At 38.4% G+C, this 16,016-nt stretch overlaps 1 long non-coding RNA gene across 1 annotated transcript; it reads left to right on the top strand.

Moving 5' to 3' along the window:
• Positions 1 to 8,090: 8,090 nt before the first annotated feature.
• LOC115895595 lies at positions 8,091 to 11,669 on the top strand. Its single transcript, XR_004055780.1, has 5 exons — positions 8,091 to 8,176; positions 8,273 to 8,316; positions 8,756 to 8,995; positions 10,299 to 10,356; positions 11,531 to 11,669. It is a non-coding gene; the product is annotated as an uncharacterized LOC115895595 (long non-coding RNA).
• The last annotated feature ends 4,347 nt before the right edge of the window (positions 11,670 to 16,016 follow it).

Raw genomic sequence — 16,016 nt, 5'->3', positions numbered from 1 at the left:
AGGTGACTGGTTCATCCTCCTTGCTCACATAAGAGGCACCATTTTGTAATGCTGGCTTATAATATTTCCAAACGCAATTTTATTTTTTTCCATTTTTATGAAGGAGGTGTTTTCATTTACTGGGAAGAGAGCTATGGCAAGTAGGCCTCCAGCCATGGCAGGTAATATTCTAGGTTTCTATGAAATAAGTTGGTGCATGAAAAGATAGATAAGCTCGAGAAGGAAGTAGGTCTGCAGGAAATTCAAATAGCACCATGGAAACAACTAACAGAATGGACATTCTCACGAGGAAGTGATCTGACCTCTAGGAACACACTGCATATTCCAGAAATCCAAGGCATGTCCTGGTCCATCTTTTATCTGCTTCTACTCCCCAAGGAAGCTTTTATCTCTGGGATGGGCTGGATGATTCTAAACGAGATTTGAAAACAATGGACTCCAGTGGAACCCAGCATCATCTATACTTTAAGCCTCACCATTACTTGCTATAAAATTCCAGAAACTGGCTGAATCCAGTAGTCTTAGTTTTAAATAGGCAATTTTATGAAAACAATAAAGCAAAGACAGAAGTGGATTTAAAGTGAGAGGTAGAGCACTTTTGAAACACTGGAATTTAAAGTGTAAAATCAACTCCTAACTGTTGATATCAATGTAATTGAAAAACCCAGTAGGCCAGGAGCAGTGGCTCACGTCTGTAATCCCACCACTTTGGGAAGCCAAGGCAGGCAGATCACGAGGTCAGGAGTTCGAGACTAGCTTGGTCAACATAGTGAAACCCCATTTCTACTAAAAATACAAAAATTAGCTGGGCATGGTGACGCACGCCTTTAGTCCCAGCTACTCGGGAGGCTGAGGCAGGAGAATTGCTTGAACCTAGGAGGTGGAGGTTGTGGTGAGCCGAGATCACGCCATTGCACTCCAGTCTGGGCAACAGAGTGAGGCTCTGTCTCAAAACAAACAAACAAACAAACAAAAACAAACAAAAAAACTAGAAAAAATGTTTCTTCTCCATAAATAAAAAACTCAAGTGCCAAATTGAAACAGCATTATTGTACCTAATGAAAGTCCATTGAATAAAAGTCAGATTTCTGTACAGGGCTATGTGAAAATGACACTTCCAATGTTTTTGTTGTTCAACCATGCACTACATAGAGAGAGGGTCCCCAGAACTAATAGGGTTCCTTACTGAGACAGTCTCCTTTGCAGATGGACGTGTTAAATGGTCAGGGCTTGTTGTCCCTAAGTATTAAAATAAGCAATTATTTCCAATCAGACTGATTCTATATTTTCCAAACAACCTTACTGATTGAGATTTAGTTCCCTACATGGATTTTCCATTGTGATTAAGGGAGGCCTCTGATTCACTTTACAACTATATTTCTCATTGCAAAGTAGAAAGTTGGCATTTTACTTCACGTTCCTCAGTCTTTTATGAGTTTTCTAAGTATGAATCAGCATTTCAAGTTCCAATTACCTACAACAAAGAAAAGATGGAATTACTAAAGCATGTGAGATTTAGGGCCAACCAGATGCACTGGTAAATTTGTCAAGTTACTGGTATGTATATGCAAATCATTCCTCAAAGCATGGCAGACATAGAGAAATACAAGACTTAGTCTCACTTCTCAAGGAGTTTCCAAACCAGATGAGGAGGTAAGTTATATACACATGGGAAAATAGAAAAAAAACATGAAGGCAGTTTGAGGCCCAGCAGAATAGGGAGATTTATAAGACATATAAATATATGAAGAGCATACACATACACCTACAATGAAAAGATTAGAAGGATATCTCTGGGTAGTGGGATAGATATGCCTTTATTACATTTATATTTTCTATAGTACACACGTATTTGCTTTTATAATAAAAACACTTAAAATGTTATCTGTAGAGTATAATAGGCTACCATAGGCTGGAGTAGGAAGATCTATATTCGGATTTACTGTGGATCTGTAGAGATATAATTAGTAGTCACCAAGATTAAGTTACCATCAAAAATACTTGTATTAGTTTCCTATTGTTACTGTAATGAATTATCACAAACTTGGTGGGTTGGTTTAAAATGGCCTAATTTTATTATCTCATAGGTCTGGAGTTCAGAAGTACAAAATTGGTCTCACTGGGATAAAATCAAGGTGTTGGCAGGGTTGCATTCCTTCTGGAGGGTCAGGAGAAAATCTGACTTACTGCTCTTTCCAGCTTCTAGAGACCACCTACATTCCTTGGCTCATGGCCCCTGTCCATCCTCAAAACCAGCAATGTCTGGTGTAGTCTTTATCATACTATGTCACTGGGACATCAATACTTTTGCCCCCCTCCCCTTATTTTCTTTTAACTTATAGAGAATCTTGTGATTATATCAGGTCCACCCAGGAAGTATGGAAAAATAGTCTCATCTAAGGATCCATAACTTAATCACATCTTCAAAATCTTTTACCATGTACAGCATTATATTCATAGGCTCCAGGAATTAGGACATGGACATTTTGGTAAGTAGATTATTTTAAATACCAAAATAATATTTAAGAAATAAACACATTCCTTGACACAATTCCTTTTTTGGAGGGGGAAGGGGGGATGCACACTTTCTCCTTTTCTCCATATACCACTTTTAAAAATATTATAATTCAACTTGAGTGGTATAAGAAAATCAGCAATGTCAAATTTGTAACTCACCACCAAGATAACAAGAGAGAAGATGCAGAGGTTATTCTCTGCAAGTTATGCAGCTTTGTTCTTAGCTACAGGAGCATCCTAGATGAGAAATTATGTTCTTCATCCATAGTTAATGGAATTCTGAAAATGGGAGGAGTCATTGTCATGGGAGTTGATGTTATAAAGTAATGCTTTGCCTGATTACCCCAGTGGCTAGACCTGCTAAAGCTACACCAGAAATAAATCCATGGAACAGAAAATCTAGATTATAACCTTCTTGACAATCAAATATTGGAGAAGAATTCTACCAAGCTCAACTGCTATTAATGAACTACTACTGTAATGTCAAATGACGTAAGGTTAAGGACTGACTTTTCTAATAAACATTTTGCAGACCGATTCACATTGAAGTTGTTGGCATCTCCTCGTAAATCTAACTGTGACCACAATGTATACAGTGAGGACTCGGTCTTTGCTCATGATTCACCCTCTGCCTACAACCCCTTGGTGAATATTTGAGCAACTTCCAAAACTTTGCAAAGTCACCCTCTTGCCCTTCCAGTGAAGTTCTTTGTCTCTGTGTTCTATCATCTCAAATGACATTGACCCCTGCCTCCCTGGAATTCCACTGGACATACTTACAACTTTTGTGACTTTCATCTTTGCATGGTCTACATCCCCACATTAATATCCAGAGGTGAGAATTGGTTTGACTTATTTCAACCATTGTAAAGATAACCATAAGGCCAGGAAAAAGTTTACAGTCTGAAAGAGCTATCCCACTTGCTCAAATATTGAAATGCTTCAATGAACACCTGCTTCCCTGAACTTTCTCCTGGGACTCTCAACCCAGCAACTAAAACAGTGATGCCTGGGCCATCCGCGAGCCTCTGGGACCCTGCTGTAGAACCACAGCCAAGGCCGCTTCTAATTGGTCAGTGTCCAGGCTCCACAAACTTGACTGCATTCCCAAACTGCAGGATAGTATCTGGCTTATAATGGCACTCAGTAAATATCTGCTGAATGAATGAATCTTATCAACATACCTTGTATGTCAATATATTTTGCTACAAAAAAAATTAAAAACAAAACACATTCCTCACAATTTCACAGAAGGTCATTCAAATCTTTATTTAACGTAGTTTTGCAAACGATATTTTCTACTGTTTTGCACCAACCTACCGTGGTCCCACTGAAGAGAGATTCCAGAATAATCATTTTATCTCACAAATGAAAACAGTTTTATGCTTTAAAAAGAACGCTACCAGCAAAGGAACAAAAAATGGCGCCTTGTAGAGATGGCATTTTTGATTGACCAGACAGCAAAACTAAATGAAATAAGCATAAAGCTATGGAAAAGAGAGACATGTCTAAATAGGTTCTAGAAAGATCTCCCAAGAAATAAACTGGAAATCTTTGATTAAAAAGTTCCACAAAGGAAGACTTTAAGCATTTTTTAAGAAGAATTACAAGTGAAAAGAAAAAACAGAGGAGAATGTTTCTTTCATCTTGCAAGATAAGTGTCCTTCACTTGAAATAAGATTCCAGTAGAACTTCAAAGATATTTAGCAGATTTCATAAAGTAGTAGCTACTCTTTATCTTTAGGTTCTTTGCCTTAATAACTGTGAAATTTGTGAAACAGAAGTTTTTTTTTTTTTTTTTTTTTTTTTTTTTTTTGTTGAGACGGAGTCTCGCTCTGCCACCCAGGCTGGAGTGCAGTGGCCGGGTCTCAGCTCACTGCAAGCTCCGCCTCCTGGGTTTACGCCATTCTCCTGCCTCAGCCTCCCAAGCAGCTGGGACTACAGGCGCCCGCCACGTCGCCCGGCTAGTTTTTTGTATTTTTTTTAGTAGAGACGGGGTTTCACTATGTTAGCCAGGATGGTCTCGATCTCCTGACCTCGTGATCCGCCCGTCTCGGCCTCCCAAAGTGCTGGGATTACAGGCTTGAGCCACCGCACCCGGCCGAAGATTTGTTTTAAATGAGGTTATTGTTCAATTTAGACAGTGAACATTTTCAAAAGGATGTAATATCTATAGAAAATACCTTACATGAGACAGGTGAGAGCATAAAAATCTTAAAGAAAGCTTTACTCTGTAAATTTAAAATTTACCTACTTTTGTGAGTCTGTACTCTAATACCTGGAAAATAGTTACATTATACAGGTCCACATCAAACCACAGAAACACAAAAAATAAACTGACAATGTATCAAAACTCTTAAGGAAAAAGGACTTTCTAAGCTTTGAAGTACTATGAAAACAAAAGCACAAAGGAGAAAATGAGTAATTGTGGAATAATAGTAAATATACACATGCTCTATGCTAAAAAATAAGAAAATATTCAAAAGACAAATAACCACTTTGCAGCAAATGTAAGAAGGAAACAATAAGTATGTTTAATATAACAAGAGCCTGTATAGATTACTAAGAAAAGCCATAAGACCCTAATAAATAAACAGGCAAAAAACAGTGCTTTTGTTTGTTATGATGCCATAACAAAATACCACAGACTGCAGGGCTTACACAATAGAAATGTATTTTCCCACAGATCTAGAGGCTAGATGTCCTAGATTAAGGTATTAGCGGGTTTGGTTTCTTCAGAGGCCTCTCTCCTTGGTTTGCAAATGGCCACATTCTTGCTGTGTCCCCACATAGCTGTCCTCAAGTCTTTGTGTTGTCTGTGTCCTAATTTCCCCCTCTTATAGGACAACAGTCCTACTGGATTAGGGCCCACCCATAGGACCTCATTTTATCTTAATTACTTACTTAAAGCCCTATCTTCAAATATAGTATCATGCTGAGATTTAGGTGTTCAACATATGTATTGAGGTGGGAAGGACAATTTATCCCATAACAAACCACAAACAATTCAAAACAGAAATGTCTGAAACAGGCACATAAAAATATTACATTTGCTAATAAGTAAAGGAATGCTAATTGAAGGTAAAATATCATTATACTTTTCATTTTTCCTTTTTTTTTTTTTTTTTTTTTTTTGAGATGGAGTCTCGCTCTGTCACCCAGGCTGGAGTGCAGTGGCACAACCTCGGCTCACTGCAACCTCCGCCTCCTGGGTTCACACCATTCTCCTGCCTCAGCCTCCCGAGTAGCTGGGACTATAGGTGCTCGCCACTATGCCCGGCTAATTTTTTGTATTCTTCGGTAGAGATGGGGTTCACTGTGTTAGCCAGGATGGTCTCGATCTCCCGACCTCATGATCCACCCGCCTCGGCCTCCCAGAGTGCTGGGAATACAGGCGTGAGCCACCGCGCTCGGCCTCATTTTTCAAACTAGTAAGACTTGAAAGTCTTTTAAAAGCATTTTAATCCTAGCAAGGTTTCAGTTCAATGAGAACTTTGAATGCTATTGGCAGGAGTGTAACCTGACAAACCATTTTGGGAAGCAAACTTTTAATATTAATCAAGATTATAAAAAATATTATACTCAGTCTAGGTCAATATAATCAAAAAAATAAGAAAATGCATATTTAGATACGAGCATATTAACTTCTAGGAAGAGATCTTTACTAAAATATTATCTGAGTCTTATTCATAATACCAAAAAAAAATTGAACCAATCTAAATGCTCACAATGGAGAAACTCTAATGTAAACTCAACACTTCATAAGCTGTTATGCAGCCATTAAAATGGTGTGTGTAAAAACTACCAAAAATATATAATAGTTACAATTTTGTTTTATAAAATGCAGTATGCAAAGCTATATAGTAAAAATACAGAATAAAAGGAGCAGGAAATATACCCACAGTCATTTCTTTAAGATAACAGAATTGCTTGTTGTTATTTGTTTTTATTTACTGGTATTATACTTTTAAAATTTCCAAAAAGCAACATGCATTTATATTTACAATAAAAACATGATCATTTCAGCTTGAGTAAAATTGGATTGAATATGCCAAAATTTAGTTTCAATTCTATTAAGCATAGGTCAAAAGGTCAGCTTCTTACTTTAATGCTTTGCTTTCACTCTGCCACATGGTTTTTAACCAACTTTTATGTTGACATAAGTGATACCTTCACTCAACACCCATTTCAAACCCAACCCACTTATGCCCCAGAAATAAAAACAGATCACTCTATGGGAAAAGATGGAAATCCCGATTATAAGAATTTGAGAATCCTTAGCAGGTCAAGTTCGCCTTTCAGGAAACCTTGGTAAGATCACTCTCTGTTCAGTTTTTCTACCTGAGATCATCCACTTTATCTGCCTAAAGATCAGAGGCATTCGTTCCGTAGATGCCTCAATAACATGAGACACTACCTTTCTGCTGCCTTTCTCTGTGACTGTGAGAAATATACAGCAAAGGTGTGGCAAGTTCTAACACATGCATCTCAACTCTTAGTTAAGTGCAGGGTATAGAGTACTGTGCCAGAAGAACCTACGAAATGTTGTATTTTACTTTTTGGTAAAATACCGAGATTCAAAGAACACTCAATCTTGGAGTTTGTGAGGAGCTCCAAATTGTAAACTTTGAGCAACTGATTGCCAATCAAAACTGCAGGACTCAAACTGTGTTCATTAATTTGATGGATCTTAATTGGGACTCTTATTTTCCTACTAGACTAGAAATAAGAAACATAATTGTAACGAGTTCCATAGTGTCTCACCAAAACTCACATCCACCTGGAACCTCAGAATGTAACCTTATTTAGAAATGTGGTCTTTCCAAATATAATTAAGGTAAAGATCAAGGTGAACTCATACTGGATTAGGGTAGGCTCTAAATGCAGTGAAAGTGTTTCTACAAGGCGCACATAAAAGGACACACAGAGAAGGAGCCATGTGAAGTCAGAGGCTAAGGTGAGAGCGAGGCTGCCACAAGCCAAGGAATACCAGGAGCCACTATAAGCTGGAAGAGGAAGGAAAGATTCTTTACAGTCTTCAGAGAGACCCTGACCCTGCTGAATCCTTGACCTTGGATGTCTAATCTGGAGAACTGTGAGAACACAAATTTCTGTTGTTTTAAGTAACCTAGTTGTGATGATTTGTTATGACAGCCCTGGGAAATTAATAAAGTGCTATATGAAGACAATGATGCCACATTTCACAAAACTGTCCTTTTATATTGAGGCAGAAGGGTGTGGTGGAAAGAGCACCAAAAGAGCAGAGTCAAAGGGTTGGGTATTGGCTCCATGCTACAACTTTCCACTAGGCAAAACAGAGGCTCTGCAAATAGCTGCTCATAATAGACATGATTATCATCTCAATTGAATAGGATTCTTAACAAGACAAAGGAAATGGTATACATAGTAAGCATTTGATAAGGTGTAGACAGAAATTCAGATTTTGTTGTTATTGTTAGTGGTTTAGAGTAAATGCCAATTTTACACTCAATATCTATTTAGGAAATATGAAAACAGAGCAAAAAATATTTACACAAGTACATGTGTGGTTTACCTTTCAGTTCTTTCTTTATTACAGGATCTTTCTTCCCTAAAGGGTGGGCTTATATCGTGAAGACTGAATGTGGACCCTGATATGAATCATTTATCACACAGACAGGTGAATTATTAGCGATGTTTCAGAAGGGGGGTAACATGGGGCTGTTATTTTTAGGATTGTTGTACTGTCATTAATAATCATCTCTTGTACTTTCAGTCATCTGAACTGGAAAAGAAAATAAATAGTTAGTCCTGATCATGGTAAGGCAGATTTTTAGTGTTTCTGATTGAGAAAAATAAAAAGTTAGGGACAAAGAATCCTGTCACCAATGTCCAGTCCCTGAGTTTTGATGGCATTCACCATCCTATTTGAGAAAAGTGGTGGATGGGTGGCAACAAAGGCAAGAAAACTGATTGCTGTTATTTAAGTAATAACCACAGTACAATACAGCTTTTATAACATTCCAGGCTGTAATAAGTACTAGAATAAATTACTCAATTCTTAAAGTAACAGCTTTGGTGTACCATTCAGAAGATTAAATGTGTAACTCTTGATTGTGAATCCCCTTATTCAATAAAAATATACTGTGGCAAATTATTTCAAGCATTATCTCTAAGAATTGATGTTATCCAAACATGTTTTCAAAATTAAATAGAAGATGGGCTGAAGGCTTCTGTGTTAATGCTTTCCTCCTATTAGAGCAGAAGGCAAGACTCATTCCTCCAAGCTCATTCTCAACGGAAAATTGATGCCAAACCTAAGGTGCTGTGAACAAAACTCACTGACAGCAAACAATTTCTCCAAAGCTCAACTCCTTAGAAGCATTTTGTCAACGTTGGGTAATTAGTTTCCATGATCATCGCTGTCTTTCATTGGGTCTGCGTAGCTGGTTACATTGTTCTCCAGTCTTCTTCTGTGTTCCAATGAAGGACCAATGTGGTAAGTGCCAATTCCTCACTGTTTTGCCCTCTCCCCACTTGACACCATTCCCAGACGTGCAGATAGTGGTGATGGTGGAAAAAAATTCACCACCCTAGGCATTTCTCTCTAACCCCATTCACAAGTTCATATCGTCACCCAATCGTGGATGAGTCATTGCAATATTCAGTTAATGAGACCTGTCATCCTTGGACTTGTGCTTACCCTACTTCCGCATCTCCCACCACTGCCCTCCACATGTGCTATACTGCCGTCACACTGAGGGTCAGGGCCCTTTCACTCTTCCATATCTTTGGGTAGAGAGAACAGCAGGGCATGCCTCTTTGAAGCACACATATCGGAGATCCTTGCCCAAACACCCTCGTGCTGAGTTCCTTGCTCTTCTCTTTGCCTCCTTTGACTACGTCTCATCACTTCATACTCCATACTTAGAGTCTAAGTTTCTTAATCCCAGGATAAGGCTGGAGCTATACAGTAGTTCCCACTTATCTGCAGTTTTGCTTTCTGTGGTTTCAGTTACCAGCTGCCAGTGGTGGTCTGAAAACATTAAATAGAAAATCCCAGAAATAAACCATTTGTAAGTTTTATATCACACGCCCTTCAGAGTGGCATGATGAAATCTTGTGTCCATCCTGCTCCCTCCCTCCAGTGATGTGAATACTCCTTTTGTCCTGGGTTTCCACATTGTAGAAGCTGCCTGCCCATAAATCACTTTGTAGCCACTGGTGATCAGATCTGCCGTCTCAGTATTACAGGGCTTATGTTCAAGAAACCCTTTATTTTTCTTAACAATGGCCCCAAAGCACAAGAGTAGTGATGCTGGCAATTCAAATATACCAAGAAGAAGCCATAAAGCGCTTCCTTAAAGTGAAAACTTAAAAGTTCTAAACTTAATAAAGAACACAAAAACTTATGTTGAGGTAGCTAAGGTCTATGGTATGACCACATCTTCTATCCATGAAACTGGAGTGACACCAGCATTTCCAGTTCCCTCAAATATGCCTCCCCAGCTCAAGGTCTGATGCCAGTTTGGGAATGAGGGTGTAGTGATTGAGCTTGATGACGGTTTGACTATCAAGTAAGTGAAACACTAACATCCTTTGAGGAAAGTGGCTAATTACAAACATATTTTGAAAATAAATGCTACCATTTATTCAGCATTTACTAGGACCAAGAATTAAGTAGTTTATTACATATTTTATATATATCATCCTAATCTAATTCTAGGCACCTGTAAGTTCAAACCATGTGATTGCCCTGAGAAGACTAATAATCTATTGCCCTTACAAACTATATTTTCCAGATGCTCAACAGTTATTTTGAGGAGAAGCTGTGGGCTGCAGAATGGGAAGGTGGAGAAGGTAGGCTACTAATGTGAGCATTCCATTGCTCCTAAATGGCCTCAAACAATTCAGCCCTGGCCCCAAACATACTACTCCATTAGGCAACATAAAAGCCCTATAGTTAAGTTAGTTTGCCACACCTCTAGCTAGATAAGACTGCAATCATCTATTTTTACTTAAGACTATCCATTTGTAGGAAGTAGGGGGTCCTACTGTAGGATGTAGGGGGTGTCTTGATTATTTAGGCCTTGCAAAAAATAAATTGAACCTGATCTAATGGAAATTCTACACAGGTAGGTAGGGAAGAGGAGATTGGGTGAAGACATCTGGAGGAAGCTCTTAGCCAAATCCATAGACCAAATATCCCCTTTCTCAAACAAATCAATGACTTGAATAAAAAGGAGGCAGAGCTAGTGTTACACATTTAAAGAGACTTGGAAAACATAACAGTAAATACCATATAAAGACTTCTAAAGACTTTGTTTGGATTCTGATGCAAATAAACACACAATTAAAAGACTTCTTGAGAAAATTGAGGAAATGCAAATATGGATATATGAACTGAATCTTAAATTGCATTAAAGGATTGTCATTCATTGTGCTAGGCATTATAAATGACATTGTGTTTATGTATACACACATTCTTAACATTTGGACATGTATACTTCAGAATCTGCAGGAGAAAAGCATTACATCTAACATTCATTTTAAAATATGACCTCCTCAAATAAATTAATGAATGGAACAAGATTGGAAAATTGCTGCCAATTATTGATGCTGGGTAAAGGGTGCATAAGCTTTATTGTACTATTCACTTTCTTTTGTTTGTGTTTGAAATTTTCATAATAACAAGCTTTACCAAAAGCAAATTCATTGATTCTTTTTATCTCAAGAAGAGACATTTGTGCCTGCCAGGTAATGTGTCCAAGTTTTAGAAGTGTAACTGGAATGTCCAGATCAATTTAAATTTATATGAAATCACAACTGGGTTGAACACAGGTAGAGAAAAGGCAAACAGAGCCTAGAAGAAAAGAAGACTTAGGGAGTACGAGTATTAAAACAACATCTGATGGAACAATCAATAATTATGTGCATAGTCACAATATGAAAGAAATGAAAGAACTCCAAGAAAGAGAAGTTCAAGTAAAAAGGTGGCCAAACTAATAGAAACTGTCTTTCTACTGTTCTGCAGGTGGTACAATTGCCCTCCTCCTTCAAGACTCATCAAAAGTTATAGAACAGTGCTGCCTTTGCCAGCTCCCCAAGGCTGTTAGCTGCTGTCTCATGAGATTCCACAAAGCTTTGTTCATACTTTTCAGGTTTTTTACACTTTATAAAGGAAGAGATGTTGACTAGCACTTGCCTTGGAATGTCATATATGTATACACTTAATAAATAGTGGAAGAAATGGATGCATGGTCTATTTGTCCATTTTCACACTGTTATAAAGAAATATCAGAGGCTGGGTAATTTACAAAACAAAGAGGTTTAATAGACTCACATTTCTGCATGGCTGGGGGGACCTCATGAAATTTACAGTCATGGTGAAAGGCAAAGGGGAAGCAAGCTTGTACCTTCTCACATTTTAATAGGAAAGAGAGAGTGAGCCAGCAAAGGGGAAAGAGCCCCTTATAAAACCATCAGATCTCATAAGAAATCACTTCACTACCATGAGAACAGCATGGGGCACACTGCCCCCATAATTCAACCACCTCCCACCAGGTCTCTCCCTCAGCACCTGGAGATTCCAATTCCAGATGAGATTTGGGTGGGGACACAAAGCCTAACCGTATCATATGGGTACTAAAGAAAGGAAAAAAAGAGTGGGACGGAAGAAGAAGAAAAATTCTATTCTTTCCTGGGAAGAAAAATTCTGAGGGCAGAGGGTTGGGACTGATATTTAAGAAAGATTTCATGTAAATAATCCCAAACCAAGCAGAATCAGGTGCTACCTTTCTTTAGGAGCCTGTTACTAGGAATTTGTTTTGTTTTGTTTTAGCTAGGCTAAATCCCACACATCCTCTTTTGTGCAAGCAATTCATCAAAAATGCCAGGCTGGAGACAGTTGATATTTTTTATCTCTTGCTGAGAAAAGAAAGTTTTCATTGAGCTATCACATGCACAGTTATTTTTATTTGACTCTCAGTTGAGATACCCCTGCTGCATAGCATATTGAATACCTTATTGACCATAAAATGTGCTGCTGCAATTAGAGGGTTTATTTTTATTTTTTTTCCAAGCATTGTGCCTTTCTGGAGGCACTTGGAAGCTCATTTCTGTTGATCAGTTTTTCAAGGATGTTTGCAATTTAGCAACAGTGAATTGGAAGTTCAGTTAAATATCTGGCATCTCTGAGTGAGTGTTTCCAAGATCTGCAATTAAGCAGGGCAGGGTAAAGCGTAGTGAGGCTCCTCATGCATAATCTGCAAAGGTTTTTCACACTATCTGAGATTTTAGAGAAAAAATGTTCACTAAGTAAATCAGGAGCAAATTCACTTAAAAGACTGCCTTATAAATCATTCAGCTTTGTCAGACAATCTCTGGGTGCACTAAGTGCTGGCTATCTTTGGGTTATTTTAGAGACAATCACCTCTATTGGATATCACCAAGTAAAACAGCACAGACCTCACGGAAGATACCATGTTTAAACAGTATGAGGTTTCAGATCTCAAGCCTCAGGCAGAGTTTGGAACCAGGAGCTGAGGACACTATTAGTTGAATGAGTGAATAAAAGAAAAGAGAATTCTTCCTGGTCTCTAAAAAAAATATGCCCTAGGTTACTTCCAGTAAGGCAACAGCAAATCAGAATGGAATATGTGAGTTGCAGCAGGACTGGCAGTTTATGCAGGTTAAATGTCCTGTTGTGTATTTCTCTCCATGTAGGGAAGCCCAGACTTGTCTTCGAATCTCAAGCCATCACCTGTGCTGTTTTCTGTAGATTTCATAGCTGCTGTCAATAAAACTTTTTATTGAAGCATCGTGCCTTTTGTGAAACTATAGTCAAGCCCATGCCCGAAAGCCATCTAGGTCTAGACCTCTGATGACATTCTGATGAGGTGGGGCAGGTGACTGCTACCGTGGAGATTCCTGTTCTACTCTCAGCTTCTTCTCTCCATCTACTGACCCCCTCATCCTACTATCTCCACCAGGAAATAGACAGAGACTCGAAGAGCTATAGCTTAGTTGTACTGAGAATCTAACAGGCATTGTGCATGCTTGTGATGCAGCAACGAATGAAACAGAAGTGTGCCCTCATCTTAGGGAGCTCGAATTCTAGTGATTTAAAATAAGCCTGTGGTAAGGGCTTGCATCTCTCCACAGCAGGCATCTTACAAAGCATTGTACCTTCAATTTGGTTTTCTGTGTCGTTTTTTCTTAATTCGCTCAATAAAATTTATTTCAGGTTTCTGCTCAATTGTCACTTCATAATGGAAAGTTCTCCTTCTAAAAAACATCCTTCTCCAACTACTACCACTCCACACCCACCTCTCTCTACCTTGCCTTATTTGTCTATACAGCCCTTAGCACTACTGGACTAAGCTTATTTATTTATCAGTTTTTTGTGTGTGTGTCTTTTCTTGCTAGAATATAAAGTGTTTCAGGGCAGCCAACTTGGTTAATTCATTACTGAGTACCTGGCTTATTATAAGAGATGAATACGTATTTGTTGAATTAATTAATGCATAAATAACCATAAGCAATAGGTATGATCATTATTCCTGTTTTTCAAATGGGAAATTTACACTTAATGAGGATAAGAAATTTGTCTAAAGTCACCCGATACGTAAGCAGTGAAAGTAGGGCTCAGACCAGGTCTTCTGGAGCAGAAAGCCTGGCCTCTTGATCATTACTCTAAATTGTCCCACTTCAAGGGATCATTTCTTTAACATGTCTAATAGTAGAAGTTTCCCTAAACTCTCAACTCTAGGATGGGATGAAGACATTAAACAGAAGAAATGCCACTGAACAACGTATAAAGATAAAAATACAAAACTACTAATGTAATTCTGAAAAACTTCAGAGTAAAATTTAGGACAGTTTTATCTTGTACAGAGTTAACATAAAAATATGTGCTATTGGGCCGGGCACAGTGATTCACGTCTGTACTCCCAGCACTTTTGGAGGCTGAGGTGGGCAGATCACCTGAGGTCAGGAGTTAGTGACCAGCCTGGCCAACATGGGAAAACCCTGCTGTCTCTACTAAAAATACAAAAATTAACTGGGCATGGTAGCGGAGGCCTGTAATCCCAGCTACTTGGGAGGCTGAAGCAGGAGAATTGCTTGAACCTGGAAGGCAGAAGTTGCTGTGAGCCAAGGTTGCACCACTGCACTGCAGCCTGGGTGACAGAGAAAGACTCTGTCTCCAAAAAACCAAAAAAAAAAAAAAAAAAAAAAAAAAAAAAAAAAAAAAAAAACCCAAAAAACAAAAAAAAACAAACAACAACAAAACATGCTATTGAAAGAATATGGGTGGCTGGGTGTGGTGGCTCACGCCTGTAATCTCAGCAGTTTGGGAGGCCAAGGTGGGTGGATCACCTGAGGTCAGAAGTTCGAGACCACGCTGGCCAACATGGAGAAACCCCGTCTCTACTAAAAATACAAAAATTAGCCAGGCATGGTTGTATGTGTCTGTAATCCCAGCTACTCAGGAGGCTGAGGCAGGAGAATTCCTTGAACCCAGGAGGCAGAGGTAGCAGATGGTGCCACTTCACTCCAGCAGAGACAGAGCAAGACACTGTCTCAAAAAAAAAAAAAAAGAAAAAAGAAAAAGAAAAGAAATAGAACACGGAAAGAAGAAAAGCTTTAGAGTTGAGCATGGATAGCCTGTCTCTGCCAGTAATTTGTTCACCTTCTCAACCTCAGCTTTCATATCTATAAGGTAAGACTGATGCCTACCCACCAAAGTTGTTGGCAGAAGGAGAAAATTAGATAATGAATGTAAAGTTTCTGGCAAAACTTTAAGTTAAATGAATGACTCATTTAGTTATTTACTCTAATCAGTCCTAAGCAAATAGACAAATAAAATTAGGTTTCAGTTATGGATCTATTAATGCATAAAAACAGCAGTGCTGGGCATCACAAAGGAACAGGCAGACTTACCCCAGAGCAACTGAAACTGAAGGACAAGGGGCTAGTGACAGTCAGGAACAATGGTCCCTAATCCCAGGGAAGATGCTCTAAACTTGTTTATTTGCTGTTGCTCATACCGATCAATTGATCAGGCTGTGGAAGGAGGCATAGTGGCACCCAAATATTTATTTAGACATAACTAATGGACTTCCCAAGCATGGATAGAGAAACCACTTAACTGGTCAATATCTGGAAGAAAAAAACCTGTAGTGTATCAAATGTCTTTAATAATAGTATTGGTAACATTCTGTGCATATTCATCAAAGACTTGGTATTAATACGGTTTTTAGTTTGTCACAATTTATATAGTTGCTGATAGGGCAGTAATGATCTTTTGTTGTGTTATGGTTGAATGGATACAATAACTTGCATTTTCTCTTAGATTTTATTAGAAACTATAAATGGCTCTATCACCTCTGAAACAACATAGGTCATGCCACACATTTTTAATCTTATCAGTCCCTCTCCTTTTTTAGAATCAGAATATTTGCTTGAAAACTGAAAAGTTTTAGTCTCCCTAAAGAAATATCAACTGATATTTTATAGCT

The sequence above is a fragment of the Rhinopithecus roxellana genome, chromosome 2 (assembly GCF_007565055.1).
Source record: "Rhinopithecus roxellana isolate Shanxi Qingling chromosome 2, ASM756505v1, whole genome shotgun sequence".
Lineage (NCBI taxonomy): Eukaryota > Metazoa > Chordata > Mammalia > Primates > Cercopithecidae > Rhinopithecus > Rhinopithecus roxellana.
This window is presented reverse-complemented; position numbering and strand designations above follow the sequence as displayed.